The sequence below is a fragment of the Rhinolophus sinicus genome, linkage group LG03 (assembly GCF_036562045.2).
Source record: "Rhinolophus sinicus isolate RSC01 linkage group LG03, ASM3656204v1, whole genome shotgun sequence".
NCBI classification, from domain to species: domain Eukaryota; kingdom Metazoa; phylum Chordata; class Mammalia; order Chiroptera; family Rhinolophidae; genus Rhinolophus; species Rhinolophus sinicus.
The window spans coordinates 3,825,234-3,841,582 of record NC_133753.1 but is presented as its reverse complement, the minus strand read 5'-3'; the positions used below and the strand labels follow the sequence as shown (position 1 = coordinate 3,841,582).

General features: G+C 32.9%; 1 long non-coding RNA gene and 8 other non-coding genes across 9 annotated transcripts in view; all 9 read left to right on the top strand.

Annotated features, from left to right (window-relative positions):
• The window catches only part of LOC109455530 (uncharacterized), a 103,693-nt gene that overhangs the window by 48,660 nt on the left and 38,684 nt on the right, over nt 1–16,349 (top strand). Inside the window, exons 18-28 of the long non-coding RNA XR_012494522.1 lie at nt 91–144; nt 996–1,073; nt 2,178–2,263; nt 6,228–6,300; nt 7,154–7,225; nt 8,565–8,648; nt 10,923–11,007; nt 11,915–12,002; nt 14,101–14,161; nt 15,028–15,115; nt 15,610–15,687. This is a non-coding gene — a long non-coding RNA (uncharacterized LOC109455530). The remainder of the gene's footprint in view (nt 1–90; nt 145–995; nt 1,074–2,177; nt 2,264–6,227; nt 6,301–7,153; nt 7,226–8,564; nt 8,649–10,922; nt 11,008–11,914; nt 12,003–14,100; nt 14,162–15,027; nt 15,116–15,609; nt 15,688–16,349) is intronic.
• On the top strand, nt 1,605–1,674 carry LOC141570881 (small nucleolar RNA SNORD113/SNORD114 family). Its single transcript, XR_012495326.1, has one exon. It is a non-coding gene; the product is annotated as a small nucleolar RNA SNORD113/SNORD114 family (small nucleolar RNA).
• LOC141570905 (small nucleolar RNA SNORD113/SNORD114 family) lies at nt 2,859–2,930 on the top strand. Its single transcript, XR_012495347.1, has one exon. It is a non-coding gene; the product is annotated as a small nucleolar RNA SNORD113/SNORD114 family (small nucleolar RNA).
• LOC141570889 (small nucleolar RNA SNORD113/SNORD114 family) lies at nt 9,441–9,510 on the top strand. The gene has a single exon (XR_012495334.1). It is a non-coding gene; the product is annotated as a small nucleolar RNA SNORD113/SNORD114 family (small nucleolar RNA).
• On the top strand, nt 10,371–10,445 carry LOC141570894 (small nucleolar RNA SNORD113/SNORD114 family). Its single transcript, XR_012495339.1, has one exon. It is a non-coding gene; the product is annotated as a small nucleolar RNA SNORD113/SNORD114 family (small nucleolar RNA).
• On the top strand, nt 11,338–11,409 carry LOC141570863 (small nucleolar RNA SNORD113/SNORD114 family). Its single transcript, XR_012495308.1, has one exon. It is a non-coding gene; the product is annotated as a small nucleolar RNA SNORD113/SNORD114 family (small nucleolar RNA).
• Nucleotides 13,539–13,608, top strand: LOC141570898 (small nucleolar RNA SNORD113/SNORD114 family). Its single transcript, XR_012495341.1, has one exon. It is a non-coding gene; the product is annotated as a small nucleolar RNA SNORD113/SNORD114 family (small nucleolar RNA).
• On the top strand, nt 14,473–14,544 carry LOC141570864 (small nucleolar RNA SNORD113/SNORD114 family). The gene has a single exon (XR_012495309.1). It is a non-coding gene; the product is annotated as a small nucleolar RNA SNORD113/SNORD114 family (small nucleolar RNA).
• On the top strand, nt 16,034–16,105 carry LOC141570908 (small nucleolar RNA SNORD113/SNORD114 family). Its single transcript, XR_012495350.1, has one exon. It is a non-coding gene; the product is annotated as a small nucleolar RNA SNORD113/SNORD114 family (small nucleolar RNA).

Below are 16,349 nucleotides of genomic sequence, written 5' to 3'. Positions count from 1 at the left end.
ATTCCTACGTGACTGACTAAATGAAAGGTGAAATCATGCATCAGCAGTGTCTCAATCTTGTTGTCATCTGCTCTGCTCTGTATTCCCCAGGATGGACCCACCTGAGCTGATTAAGCCTTCGGTCGTCCCTGTGTGTAAGTGCATGTGAGTAATAGTCAAATTCTTCTCTTGGTTTGGGTTGCTTGTTTGGAGTATTCACTATAAGATTAAAAATAGTATTAAATATATTTTAAAAATCCATGCTCTAAGCATAAATATGAAACTGACACAAAACTTTATGTTGATGAATAGGTATTTGCATCAATGAAGCTGTTTAATGAGAGGCATATTCATTGAGGCAAATGGTTCTATAGATAGGTAGTAGAAATATTAAGAACCTAGTCCTTGAGTATTTATAGTTTCACAGGTAGTTGTTTTATTATTATTAGTGAATCGATGAATTGATCAGTAAGCAGATATAGATGAGAATGAAGAAAAGAGACCCAAGCCTGGAGATGATTGTGGCTGGTGGTGCATGAGTGCTGATTGGTCTGGAATTCTGAGGTCCACCACAGAGGAATCTAGTCCATTCCCTGTGTTCGAAATGTTCCTATAGACAGACTTCAGGAATATATGAGGCTCTTGTTCTTGGTCTTTGTGTTCATAAATTTTATAAAATATTATTAAAGAATAAATGACAGAATAAATAAATAAAGATGAAGAGGGTGAAGTATTGTTTGTTGTTAAAATGTACAACAAAGAAAAATAATACTAATGTAAATTGAAATCGATATTAAATGAATCTGGTGTATTACATCTTGGACCAAGGACACATAAAATGATAAGTAATAGTTACTGCTCTGAATCAGTTACAACTCTGATGTTTAATTTATTAAGACAAAAATATTACCATTAATCAATAACTAAATGGTTGTGTATATGAATGGTGAAAACAGTGGCTCAATAGAGAGAATGTCTCAATCTTTTTATTGTCTTCTCTGCTTGGTACTATTCAGAACTGATGCTTTAAGCTGATTTCAGCTTCTGCTGTGATCCAGTAGCTGTGTTGCCTCTGTGTCAGGATAGAAAACAAGGTGAGTAATGGGCAAAGTTCTTGTCTTGGTTTGGGTCATTTGTTTAAAGGTATTCACGGTATTCATAAAAGGTATTAAATATAATTAAAAAGTTAGCTCTGTCCAAACATAAACATAATATGAAATATTATGTTGGTTAATCAACATTAAAGTACATTAATCAAAGAGATATAGCCTACCTGGGAAATAGACTACGTTAAGGATATTCAAATATTTTGTTCTTGGATTTTATAAATCTGTGATATGTGAATCTGTGAATTGTTTATGAATTAATGACATAGTCAACGCAAATGTAGAAATGAGTGAAGAAAAAGAGACCCAAACATGGACCAATGATGAATTATGCATTATATGAAAAACGGGATAGTTAGTGAGAAATATAGTGATGTGAGAATGATTCTATATACAGATTAGGTGTATCAAGGCTCTTCTGGACTTTTTATGAATAATAGGATCTTAAAATTATTATTAATGAATCAATGATTGCTCAATAGATAATGTAGAAATGATTGAAGAAAAGGAGGGACAATATGGATCGATGATGATTACTGGTGGCGTATGAGTCATACGCGGTGAATATGTGTTGAACTCTGAGGTCAAGAAGAGAAGAAATCTAGGCCATTGCCCTGTGTGACGTTATCTAGATAGATGTCACGAATATACAAGAATCTTGTTTTTGGTTTATGTTCATGCATTATCTTTCAATTTTTATAATTGGGTCAATGAATTAATAAATAAACATATAACTAAGTAAAGGTGAAGGTCATGAGGCATTGCCCAAATGCAGAAATATGTGGTGAGACAAGAAATACTATTAATGTATATTGAAAACTCTCCTATCCATTAGGCAATAAATGGTATAATACAAGGGTGTTACCTCTTTGAGTAAGGATGTTATAGGCAGTGTTAAATATCGTGGTAGGCAAGGTTCGTATTCTTTGTCAGTGGCAAGATTGCTATTATTTGTTTACTTCGGAGAATTGAAGCATTTTCCCAAATTGCTAGATTCCTAAATGACTGACTAAATGACAGGTAGAATGCAGAGATCTATGTAGATTAGGTCTCAACCTGTTATTATCACCTGCTCTGCTCTGGACTCCTCAGAATGGATGCGCTCGAGCTGACCTACGGATTCTTCAATGATCATGAGCTCCCTGGCTGCATCTTGGTGTTAAAGCATGGAGACCAATGTGAGTAACATTAGTGTTCTTGTTTCCGTTTGGGTGATTTTTTTAAGGAAATTCCCTGTATTATTATAAAGTGTTAAATATAATCAATGAATGGCCCCAAAATGCAATTAATATGAAACATTATTGTTATTAATATACGAAATATTGAGGTTGATTAATGAAAGGGATGGATTGCTGAGGGAAATAAGTCTACAGACAGATGTTAGAGATTAGTCTATGCCAACAATGGACTAATGGTAAAGAGGTCAAATATATGGTGATGGGAGGAGAATTGACTTTGGGTGGTGAGCACACAATGCAATATATAGATGATGTATTACAGAATTGTACACTTGAAACCTATATAATTTCAGTAACCAATGTCACCCCAATAAATTTAATTAAAATAAAATTAATAAAATACAAACATTCAACACTGAGATTGATTAGCAAAAAAGATCTAGACTCTTCTCTAGAAAATGATTCTATATATATAGATGTTTAGGAATATTAAAGCTACTTTTACAAAATTCATTGCTATATATTGATTATTAGTGAATTAATGATTTATCTCTAGACAAAATTATAATCAAATGAAGAACAAGAAGGTGAAGTCTGAATCAATATTGAGAACTGGTGCCTTACGAGTCTAGGATGAAGAATGCTTACCGAGAAGTGTGAGGTTCAATATAAAAAGAAATCTAATCTGTTGCTTCTGACACAAATGGTCCTGTTGTTAGAGATGCCCAAAGATCTTATTCTTGGGCTTTTGAGTTTCACAGGTGTTGATTGCTTATTTAAAGTAAACGCAATAATAACTACACAAATTATGAATAAATGAAAGAAAAATAGGGCCAAATGTGTAAGAACTAGAGCATATATCATGTTTCCCCGAAAATAAGACCTAGCTGGACAATCAGCTCTAATGCATCTTTTGGAGCAAAAATTAATATAAGACCTGGTCTTATTTTGCTATAAGATCGGATATAATATAATATAATATAATACCAGGTCTTATTTTACTGTAATATAAGACTGGGTCATATAATATAATGTAATGTAATGTAATGTAATATAATGTAATGTAATGTAACGTAACGTAACGTAACGTAACGTAACAACATAATATAATATAATATAATATAATATAATATAATATAATATAATATAATATAATATAATATATAATACCAGGTCTTATATTAATTTTTGTTCCAAAAGGCGTATTAGAGCTGATTGTCCGGCTAGGTCTTATTTTCAGGGAAACATGGTAGAATGGAACAAACATCATTACCAATTTATTTCTAAGGAACTGAAGCCCATTAAAAATATATAGAGACTTCTATACGTAAGCATAAGGGACATATGTATGTAATTGTCCATGCTCATTTTCTATGCTGTGGTATTTTCTTTTAAATTAGTAAATAGGAAAAAAATTAAATAATGTAATCAACTAACTCGACATTCAAGAGGGCCAAGCATGACAAAAATGTGTCATCTGATAGTTATCATCGATCCGATTGGCCTCACTGTGCTCCATGGGTAATCACTCCATAATGCAAGTAAAATCATCATGCTGGACACCTTAAACACATACAACTATATTTTTCAATATTCCTCAATAAAGTTGGAAAAAAGTATTAGTTCTTCGATATTTATGATAGTGAGCAACTGGACACATTTACCATTTATCAGTGTTATTGTCTTGAGTTTGTATACAAAGATATGGATTTTATCATAATAAATTAATAACTAAGTTAATAATTTAATAAGATAAAAGGTTTCAAAGCACGTATGTGTTGAAACATCGTTCATCAGTTCTACTCATGGCTTGTCCTTCCTAAGAAACAAATATTAGCTCTCAGCAGTTTGAGTAAGCGGAATTAGATATACACAATAGCATTTCTCTTTGAGGTTTCTGGGAAGGTAAACATTTTTTCATTTTGTTTAAAAAATGAATAGTTTGTTAAATCATTTCATGAGCTGAAGAATGAATGAATGAAAATTAAAGCTGTTAATAAATAGGTACATACATACATACATACAAACAATCACAGAAGAGCAAGTGTGAATCTCTGATGGAGATGTGCTATATAGCACGATTTAAGAAGTAATCCATTTCAAGGCAAGTTTTTAAACGTTTGAGGATTTTACATTCACTTTCATAGTTACTTATTATTCTGTATCAGGTTTGTACCACAGTTTATAGACATTCCTCCGAGAGAAGGATCTAAGCTATTAATTCAATGGATGACCCACAGGAAGATGTAAAATATTGACAGTGTTAGGATGCTGAGTGGATAGTGAGTTCATGGCTCCTCTTTTTTATATTTTTTAATGAATGTACAAGTTCAATGATAAAGAGCCAAGCAAGGGCCCATGAGAGGAATTGAATACATTCTGAACGTGTCTTGTGATGAATTTGTTTCTGCGTTACTGAAGTTCACTTAAAAAGGAGATTTGGTATATTACACTTGTGGGAATTAGCCCAGGGCTAGATTTCAGTAATTTTCTAGAATCTAATTATGGTGTTTAAGTCGATTCTGGGGACTTATTGCATTATTCTAAAGCAAGGGTGTCCAAACTTTTTTCAACGTTTTTTACCAAGGTCCATATGCAGTAAAATACACAAACAGCCGGGGCCACTCACTCGAGGTGAAGTATGTATTGCCTCACCTGGTTTATTTAAGTAAACTAAGTATGTTTTTGGAATTTGCTGTGGGCCAATTAACAATGGATTGCGGACCGCAGTTGGCCTGCGGGCTGCAGTTTTGACACCCCTGTTCTAAAGGAATAAGTGAAAGAATCAGTAGATAGATTAGATGAATAGATAGATGGTAGATAGGTAGATCATAGGTAGGTAGGTACCGTGTTTCCCTGAAAATAAGACCTATCCGGACAATCAGCTCTAATGTGTCTTTTGGAGCAAAAATTAATATAATACTCGGTCATATATTATATTATACTATGTGAGACCTGGTCTTATATTATAGTAAAAGAAGACTGGGTCTTATATTAATTTTTGCTCCAAAAGACACATCAGAGCCGATTGTTTAGCTAGGACTTATTTTCGGAGAAACAGGGTAGGTGGATAGACAGAGGATAAGTAGGTTGGTAGATAAAAGAAAGTAAAGTTGGATTAATTAACAAAAGATGTGAGTTAGAAATATTTGTTCATGTGGTTCTGAAATGCTGCAGTGTATTATGTATTATAAAATTGTACACCTGAAACTTATATAATGTTATTAACTAGTGTTACCTCAATACATTTAAGTTAAAAGATAGAAACCTACAGCTCAAGGGTGTGACCTCTCTGGGTTAGGGTAATATAGAGCAGTGGCCCTCAAACCTGAGTGCACGTCAGAATTACCTGGAATGGCAATACAGACCGCTGGCCGTAACCTCGGCATTTCCGGCATTCCTGATCTGGTAGGATTGGTGTGGGGCCCCAGAATCTTCATTTGTAATACAGTCCCATTTCCTGCTTCAGCATAGCGGGGAAACGATGTTTTGAGAATCACAGGTAAAGTCAGATGTATTCGTATGTAATAATAGTTAATGCCCTTGCTCTGGATCAGCAGCAGTGAGATCCAGGTTGTTTATTTTATTGAGAAAAACAAGGGACCAGATATATTAATGAATAAAGATCTAAAAGTCTAAGTAAATGAAAAGAGGAAAGTGTTGTTGAATGGAGAAAACGTCTCATTCTTTTAACATCATATTTATACTCCACAAAATGGATGTATCTGAAACAATTAAGCCTTCTGAAAAGAACAAGGTCTCTATGCGACCTCTATATTCAGGAATATATATGTAAAAGGAGAAAATGGTTAGACACATGAACAAAATCAAACAAGGACAGGCCTATGTAGTGATGAAGAAGCAAAGTTTGTGATTAATTTGATTTAATGTTGCTTAGGATGGTTTTTAAAACAGACTGAGACCGTGTCACTCATTGTTATCGCTCTTTAAATTTCTGTTTTAGGTTTTTCCTAAACATTTCTTAATTGATAAAGATGTATGTTATTTTCATTATGAGGAAGAAGCCTATAGGAGATGTAAGTACTAGTCATTGTCTTAGTTCTGAGGGTGGGTTCATTCTACATATAGAAGGAATGTACAAACGATATGCAAAAGGGAATCGTGGACCAGTGATGTGAATGGAATGCATGCTGAACTATGTTTTATGATCAGAACCTCTATGACTTCCTGAGGTCCATTACAAAAGGGATTTAGGTGTTTACACTTACGAGAATGAGACTAGATAGATTTCAGTAATATTTAAGAATCATGTCTCAGCCTTTGGTGCTTCGTGGAGTACAATTTTATCTTGGAATAAATGAAAGAATAAACAAATATGGCAGTATAGAAAGACAGAAAAGGGTGGTGAGACAAGTATTATTATTAATATAACTTGGAACCACTGGAGTTCATTAAGCAACAAATGGACCAAGGGGGTTACATTTTTGGGTAAGATTGATATAGATGGTGATATATAATAGTCTGCATTCTTGCTTTGAGTCAATTGTGAGTTCCGAGAAGTTCATTTACGTTAGAGAAAATGAAATAAATACATAAATGACTAAGAAAATAAAATGAGAAAAGCATGTAAGCAGCAAAGGAACAAGACAAATAAGCAAATAAATATTCACAGACAGACAATAGTGTAGTGGTTACCAGCAGGTTGAGGGGTCGAGAGGGGCATGGCAGAAGAGGGAAAAGGGAGTCAAGTATGTGATGATGGAAGGAGAACTGACTCTAGGTGGTGCACACACAATGCAATATATAGATGATGTATTACTGAATTGTACACTTGAAATCTATATAATTTTACTAACCAGAGTTACCCCCATAAATTTAATTAAGAAAAGAATGTCTCAAGATTTTATTGTCTGTGTTGCTTATACTCAGAATGAAAGTGCCGTGCCAATTTAATCCTTCTGCCACGCCCGGTAAGCCTGTCTCAGGAGCCGAGAGAGGAATGTGAGTAACAATCAAAGCTCTTGTCTTGCTGTGGGTGACTTGTTCAAGACTATCCTCATCGTATGGTTTGTACTAAGCAGAATCCCATGGCCCACGATGGGATTCATGTGGAACCTATGTTCCTTAATGGATTTGTGCAACACTAATATTGACTGATGAAAGACAAGGGTTGCTGAGGGACGTCACTGTGTAGACAGTTAAGAGTCTTGTTCTTGGGTTTTTGTGATTATGTGATTATGTTAATTTATTTTTTAATTGTTAGTTGAAACAATAAAATCAATAAAGGTAGAAATTAATGAGGAAAAAGAGGAAAAATTCTGGACCCACGATGGATAATAGTCTAATCTCTCTTTTGGAAATGATCCTATAGACAGATGACAGAAATATACAAAGGTCTTTGTATAATTTTGGATTGGCAGATTTAGATTTGTTAATGAATCAATGATAGAATCATTAAGGAAAGACAGATAAATCAATGAAGGAGAAAGTGAAGTATTGTCCAGTTATGAACATATTTGGTGAGGCAAGATATGTTATAAATAAAAATTGAAAACACTGACGCCCATTTTGAAATAAATTGATCAAGGGTGTACTTCCTTGGCTAAGAATCATATAGACATGGATAATTAAGTCTATGTATGATAGAATTGTACACATGAAACGTGTATAATTTTATTAACCAATGTCACCCTAATAAATTTAATAAAATTAAAAAAAAAAGTCAATTTGTTTTTCTGGGTCAGTTCAAGTTTGAGGTTGTTCCTTTGTTAATAATATATATATATATATATATATATATATATATATATAATATATGAACGCGAACACATACACATACACACATACTTATACATACAGAGGGTGCCAAAAAAATGTATACACATTTTAAGAAAGGAAAAAAAAAACTGTATTAAAATCACATTGATGGTAACCACTTTGAGCACCTCTTGTAACTGTAGAAGTCAAACGTGACTTGTATTCATCTTTTGTTATCAATATATATTGAGTATTACAATTTTAATACAGTTTTTTCCTTTCTTAAAATGTGTATACATTTTTTGGCACCCCCCATATGTTGTGAATGCCGAAGCTAAATGACAATAAATAGTACAAGATGCTGTCCCTTTTGCTAAGTATGATATAGACCGTAACAATCAATGTTTATATTCTCTGCCAGTGGCAATATTGATATTGTTCAGTCACTTAAGAGGAAATAAAATAGACATGAACACAAATTACTGATTATCTACTTGACTGACTAAATAAAGGTGGAATTAGGACCAATGGAGATAATGTTTCAACCTTTTGTTGTTGTTCTGCTCTGCTTTGTACCCCACAGAATGGATGCACTTCAGCTGATTTAAGCATCTTCCATGGCTGGGAACTCTATGATTACGTCTGTTTTAGGAGCATGGAGACCAATGTGAGAGATAGCCAGTGTTCTTTTTCGTTTAACTTTTTTTTTTTTTTTAAAAGGATTTTCACTGTATTATTGATAAGTATTAAATATAATCAAAGAAGATGATTGTCAACGTTAAATATCAGATTAATATGACTGATTTCACTTAGCATAATAATCTCAAGATCCATCCATGTTGTCACAAATAGCACCATTTCATCTTTTCTTATAGCAGAGTAGTATTCCATTGTGTATATATCTTGAGATTATTATGCTAAGTGAAATAAGTCAGACAGAAAAAAATCGAGAACCATATGACTTCACTGATATGTGGGATATAAAACTGAAAGCAACCAAGGAACAAGACAAACAAATAAAGAAGCAAAAACTCATAGATATAGACAGTAGTGCTTATGAGAGGGTAAGTGGGGAGGAGGGTGGTAGAAGAAGGTAAAAGGGATCAATTATATGGTGATGGAAAGAGAACTGACTCTGGGTGGTGAACACAGTACGTGATATATAGATGAGGTATTACAGAATTGTACACTTGAAACTTATGTAATTTTGCTAACCGTTGTCACCCCAATAAATTTTAATAAAAAAGATTAATATGAAGCATTATGTTGATTAATTCATACATGAAACACTGAGCTGAGTCAATGAAAGGAACTTGGTCTTACTGGAAGTGATCATATAGTTGGATGTTAGAGATATTCAAGAATCTTATTCTTGTTTTTTGTGATTTCTGTGTATTTCTGTATTAATGAATTAAATAATGAGCAAATGTAGATGATAATAGAGAACGAAGGCCAAACCTGGACCAACAGTGATGACTTAGCATATGGGGCATATGTGATGAATAAGTGTCTGGAACTCTGAGGTCCAACACAAATGGAATCCAGTCCATTCTCCTTTTATGAAGTGAACCTGTGGACAATGTCAGGAATATACAAGGATCTTGTTCTTTGAGTTTACAAAGTTTTAAAATATTACTATAAAAGATTCAGTGGCAGAATAAATAAACAAATGTGTAAATAAATAAAGATGAAGAGAATGAAGCTTTGTTCATTAATAAAATGTGTAATGAAAAGGAATGTCAATATAAATTGGAATTAACTGGAATGATTAATAAAGGACCCAGTATTATGTATTTGACTAAGGGTGACATAAACACTGACAGATAATAGTTATTGCTATCAGTCAGGTATTAGTTTGAGGTTTATTTTTTAAGAGAAAAAAATTACCATAAATTAAACGCCCAAATGACTATATAAATGAATAGTGGAAAATATGGTGTAATGGAGAAAATATCTCACTCTTTTATTGTGTCGTTTCCTTACAGTTTTCAGAATGAATGCACTGAGCTCATTTCAGCATCTGCTGTGATTAACATCGTTATGTTACCTTTGTGTTAGAAAAAAGACCAAAGTGAATAATAGAGATCTTACCTTGGTTTGGTTGAGTTTTTAAAATAGCATTCATAGTATTATTAAAAAGCAATAAGTATAAGCAAAAAGTTAACGATGGCACAGTGACAAATATGATACAAACTATTGTGTTGATTGGTTGATAACGTGCAACGTTGAGGTCAATTAATAAAAAAAATATAATCTATGTGGTACATGATTCTATAAACAAGCTAAGTTTATTCAAGGGTCTTTTTTGTGATTTTATGAATCATGTATTTTTATTATCAATAACTTAATGATTTAGTTGTTACAAATGTAGAAACAAGAGACCTCAAAATGGACCAATGATGATGACTGATGGCATAGAAGTAATGTACAGTGGATACTATGTGTCTGTAACTCTTGAGTCCACAAAAAACAAATTCTAGCCTATGTTCTGTTGTAAATGACCCCATGGGTCAATGTTAGGACTATATCTTGTTTTGGGTTCATAGATTTGATTTATTGTTATTAATGAATCAGTAATCAAACCATTAAAAATGTAATAAACAGCTAAAGAGAAGAGGTTACCGCATTGTCCAACTAGGAGCATATGTTGGGAGGCAAGAAATATTTTTTAATAACATTGAAATTATACCTATTAAAGCAATAAATGGAATAAGCATTTACCTTTTTGCCTAAGAATGATAGAGACACTGATAAGGTAAAATACTCAATATTATTTTTCTGGGTCAGTCTCAAGTTTAAGGTTTTCTTTTGTTAAGAGAAAAAAAATACCACATTATGAAAAACTAATGAATGTGTAAATGAATAAATGAAATATGGAAAACAATGATCAATGGAGATAGGTGTGACATTTTTATCATCTGTTCTGCTCTATGTTCCTTAGAATGGATGAACTTGAGCTAATCTGGGCATCTTCCATGGTCATGAAATCTCTGGTTGCATTCATGGGTTAGGAGCATGAAGACCATGTGAGTAATAGTCAAGTTTTGGTCTTAGTATCAATAATTTGTTTAAACGTATTCACTGTATTATTTAAAGCTGTGAGATATAGTCAAAAAAATCCGAACAGCCCACTGAGAAATACGCGATCACTATGAAGCATTATGTTGATTAATGCATATAATAAAAATGGAGAGTAATTATTAAAAAGATATTGACATGAAAATGATTCTAAATAAATATTAGGGATTTCTAGGTTCTTCATGGATTTCCGTGAATAAGCATGTTTTAAATTATAATTACTGAATTATGAATTGATCAATAATGTAGAAATGCATGAAGACCGAGAGGTGCAGTATTGGATCAGTGATGACTACTGGTGGCGTATGAGTCATGTACGATGAATACGTGTCTGGAACTCTGAGGTCCAATGCAAATGGAATTTGGTCCATTGTTCCTGTTTGAAGTGGTCCTATAGGCAGAGGTCAGGAATATACAAAGATGTGGGTAATGATCATAATGTTCATGCATTTGCTTTCTATTTTTATAATTGGATCAATGAAAGAATAAGTTAATGTGCAAATAAATAAAAATGAAGAAGGTGAAGCTTTGTCCAATTATAAAAATATGTGATTAGGCAAAAGTTACTATAATATAGTAATATATTAATATATATTGAAAAGACTGATATCCATTAGGAAAGAAATGTTATAAGGGTGTTACCTTTTAGCTAAGAATGTTAGACAGTATTAATATTGAATGTTCAAATTCTGTCAGGGGCAAGATCAATATTGTTTACTTAACAGAAAACAAAATATACATTATCCCGAATCTCTGTTTACCTAAATGACTGACTAAATGGAAGGTGGACTGCAAGGACCAATGAACACAATGTCTCATCCTTTGTTATCAACTTCTTTGTCTTGTGCTCCTTAGAACGGTTGCATTTGAGCTGATTTAAGCATCTTTCATGGCCACCAGCTCTATGGTTTCATCTATGCATTAAAAGATGGCGACCAAGTGAGTAAGTCAAAATTCTTTTCTTGGTTTTGGGATTTTTAGAAATGGTTTTTACTGCATGATTAAAAAATGTGAAATAGAGTTAATGATCACCAAGCATGGCCAGATAATTAAAATGAGATTAATATGAAGCATTATGTTAATTAACCTGTATCAGAAACATTGAGGTCAATTAATAAAGTAATTGACCTAATGGGAAGTAATTCTATAGACAAATGGGAAGTAATTCTATAGACAAATGTTACAGATATTTAAGTCTTGTTTTGAGTTTTTGTTATCCCTAGGTATTTATTTTATTATTATTAGTGATTTGATGACTTAATCAATCAAATATATAGACATAATTGAAGATAATGAGGGCCAAACCATGGTTGAGTCTTGGTCTGGAACTCTGAGGTCCAACACAGAAGAAATCTAGTCCTTTCCCTCCATTTGCAGTGATCCTATAGTGAGATGTCAGGCATATGTGAGAGTCATGTTCTTGGTTTTTGTGAACCTGATTATTTAAAAATATTATTATAAAGAATCAATGGTCAGACAAAAAAACAAATAAAACTGAAGTGGGTGAAGCATTGTTCATTGCTAAAATATATAGTAAATAAAAATAATATAAATTGGAACGGAAAATACAAAACTCAAATGTATGTCTTTGAGTAAGAATGATAGTAAGTAATAGTCACTGAGTGAGTTACAACTTTGCCATTTGATTTATTAGGAGAAAAAGAAATAAATATTACCATCAATTCATAAATGCCTACATTAATGTGCAAATTAGTAGTGGAAAAAAAGGATCAATGGAGAGAATATCTCGATATTTTTATCACTATGCCCAGTCATTACTCTTCAGAATGAATGTTTGAGCTGATTTCAGCTTCTACTGTGACCAAGATGGTCATGCTCCTTTGTTGCAACAAACGAGCAAGACAAACAAACAAACAAACAATCACAGATACAGACAACAGTTTAGTGGTTACCAGAGGGTAAGGGGTGTGGTAGAAGAGGGTAAAGGGGGTCAAATATATGGTGACAGAAGGAGAACTGACTCTGGGCGGTGAACACACAATGTGATATATAGATGAGATGATATATCATAGAACTTTACACTTGAAACCTATAGAATTTTACTAATCAATGTCACCCCAATAAATTTAATAAAGATTAATTAAAAAGACAAAGTTTGTCATGCTCCCTCTGTGTATGGAAAGAGACTAAGGTGAATTTTCGTCAGTTAGTTGTCTTGGAGTGGGCCATCTGTTTAAGGGCACTCATGGTATTATTAAAAAAGTATTAAATTAATCAAAAAGTTAACCAGGTCCCACTGTTAATATAAGAAACATTGTGTTGATTAATTGATAATGTGCATGATTGAGGTTAATTCATGGAGACAGTGTAGTCTACTTGGGAAATGATTATGTAACTGATGTTAGGGGATCCTATTCCTGGGTTTTTGTTAGCCATGTATTGTATTTTTATTATTATTAATGAATGAATGTTTTAATTAATACAAATGTTAAATGAACGAATAAAAGAGACTTACTCATGGCCCAGTGATGAAGACTGGTGATCTAGGAGTCATTGACAATGAGTGTGTGTGAAACTCTGAGGTCCAGCACAGAAAATAATTTGGTCTGTTTCCTCTGTGGAAATTGTTTCTGTAGAAAGATGTCAGGAATATAAGAAGGTTATATTCTTGTACTGATTTCATAGACATAGATTTGTTATTATTAATGAATCAATGATAGAACCATTAAGCAAATGTAAAGAAATACATAAGGAAGACTGGCGGTTAAGCATTGTCCAAATACAAACATAGATGGTGAGGCAAAGGATGTTGTTATTAATAATAAAAATTGAAAACACCGATGCCCATTAAGCAATAAATGGATCAGTGTCACCACTTTGACCAAGGTTATATAGGCGTAAGTAAGAGTCAATTTAATTGTCTGCCTCACACTGAAGATTTTTCCTTTTAGTAAGATAAAAGTATAAATATAAAAAAATAACAAATACCTAAATACTAGTAAATGAAATGTGGAAAGCAAATATCAATGCAGATGAGGTCTCAGTTTTTTAAATCATCTGCTCTGCTCTGTACTCTTCAGAATGGACACTCTCGTGATGATTTAACGTCTTGCATGGGCATGAGCTTGGATGGAGATTAATGTGAGTGATAGTTAAAGTTCTTTTCTTGATTTAAGTGTTTTTTTAAAGGTAATTCACTGTCTTATTAAAAAGTATGAAATATAATTGATGAGGGCATCTCAGTCTTAAATATGGTTTATTTGAAGTATTGTATTGATTAATCCATATATGAAAAACTGAGGGTATTAATAAGAGATATATTGATGTGAGAATAATTCTATACATACATTTGGAACATGAAGGCTCTTTTTTTTAATTGTACTAAATATTAGTGAATCAGTGATTTCATCAATAAACAAATTGAAATGAATGAAGAAAAAGAGGGACAATAGTGGATCAATGATGACTCCTGGTGGCGTATGAGTCATATACGATGAATACGTGTCTGGAACTCTGAGGTCCAAGAGAAACTTAATGTAGTCCATTCATTTGGTTTGAAGGGATTTTGTAGACAGAGTTCAGGAGTAAATGAGGGGCTTGTTTTCAGTCTTTGTGTTCGTGCATTTTCATCCCATTATAATTGGATAAAGGACCGAATATAAATAAATATATAAGTAAATGAAGGTGAATGGAGTAAAGCATTGTCCAATTATAAAAATATGTGGTGAGGCGAGAAATACTATTAATGTGTTATGAAAACCCTCAAGTTCAGTTAGAAATGAATGGTACCTGACTGTTACCTCTTCAAGTATGCATGAGGGAGACAAAAGTCTGAGACAATGAACCTCTTCTGGCTCAGTGACAGATCAAAGTTGTTTGTGTCCGTAACAGACTAAATATACACACCAGATTAACAACTGCCTCACTAACTATGTAAATGTATAGAGCGGGGAATCAATGGAGAGAGTGTCTCAACCATTTGTGCCCCCTGCTTTGCTTGTACTCAGAGTGGACGTACTGGACCTGATGGAAGGAGTCTTCCGTGATCCCCTGCTGTAGGTTGCAGCTCTGATTTTACGCTGGAGACCAACCACTGTGAGCATAATCAAATCTCTTGTCTTGGCTTGGGTGGTTTATCGAGGGGTGCTCACTATATTCATAAAAGCCTTGAGATATAATCAGAGAAGGCCATCTTTATCTTGTTGGTAAATAAGACGTTAATATGAAGCATTATATTGATTAATGCGTATGTGAAAAACTGATAATAAATACGACAGACATAATGAGGAGAGATTGTTTCTGGGGACATATTATTGATACCAAGGCCTTGTTGGGTTTTCTGAGTCAAGAGTTTTAAAATTGTAATTGTTGAATTAATGATGGATTAATAAATAATATAGAAATGAGTATAAAGAAAGTTGTCTTTTGGAACTCTGAGGTTCAACACAAAAGAAATGTGGTCTTTCTCTTCATGCATTTTTATTCTATTATTATAGTTGAACCAATGAAACAATCAATAAACAAATATATGGATCAGTGGAGAGAAAGTCTCAATCTTTTTATCACCTGTTCTGTTTGGTACTTTTCAGAATCGAAGCTGAAGGTGATTTCAGCCTCTACTGCAGTCCAGTTTATCATGGTTCCCTTGTTATAGGAAAGGGACCAAGGTGAGTAATGGTCAAAGTTCTTGTCTTAGTATGGGTCCTTTGTTTAAGGGTTTCCATGTATTATTGAAAAGTAATATATTAATATATAATCAAAAAATGAACTAGGGCTCAGTGATAAATGTGATATGAAATAGTATGTTGGTTAATTGATAATATAGAACATTGATATTGATTTATGAAAAATATGTCATCTAGTTTGTCAATGATTCTTTAAAAAGTAGTTAAGGATATTCAAATATCTTGTTTTTTGGTTTTTGTTACTCGCGTATTTATTTCACAATTACAATGAAATAATGATTTGATTGACACAAATATATAAATGAATGAACTAAAAGTGGGCTTCTGACAAATCAGTGATGACAACTGGTGGTGGATGAGTCATGGCAATAAATAATGTGCCTGGAACCTTAAGGTCCATTACAATACATACTCTATTTTCTCTGTTTATTTGATCCAATGGATAGATGTTAAGAATGCATGAAGATCACATTCTCATTTTGGGTTAATAGATTTAGATTTATTATTATTAATGAATCAATGATAGAACCATTAAAGAAATATAAATTATATTTTAAGAAGAAAAGATGAATTATTTATTATCTAACTATGAACACATGTAGTAAGGCAAGAAATATTAATAAAAATTGTAAACACTGATGCTC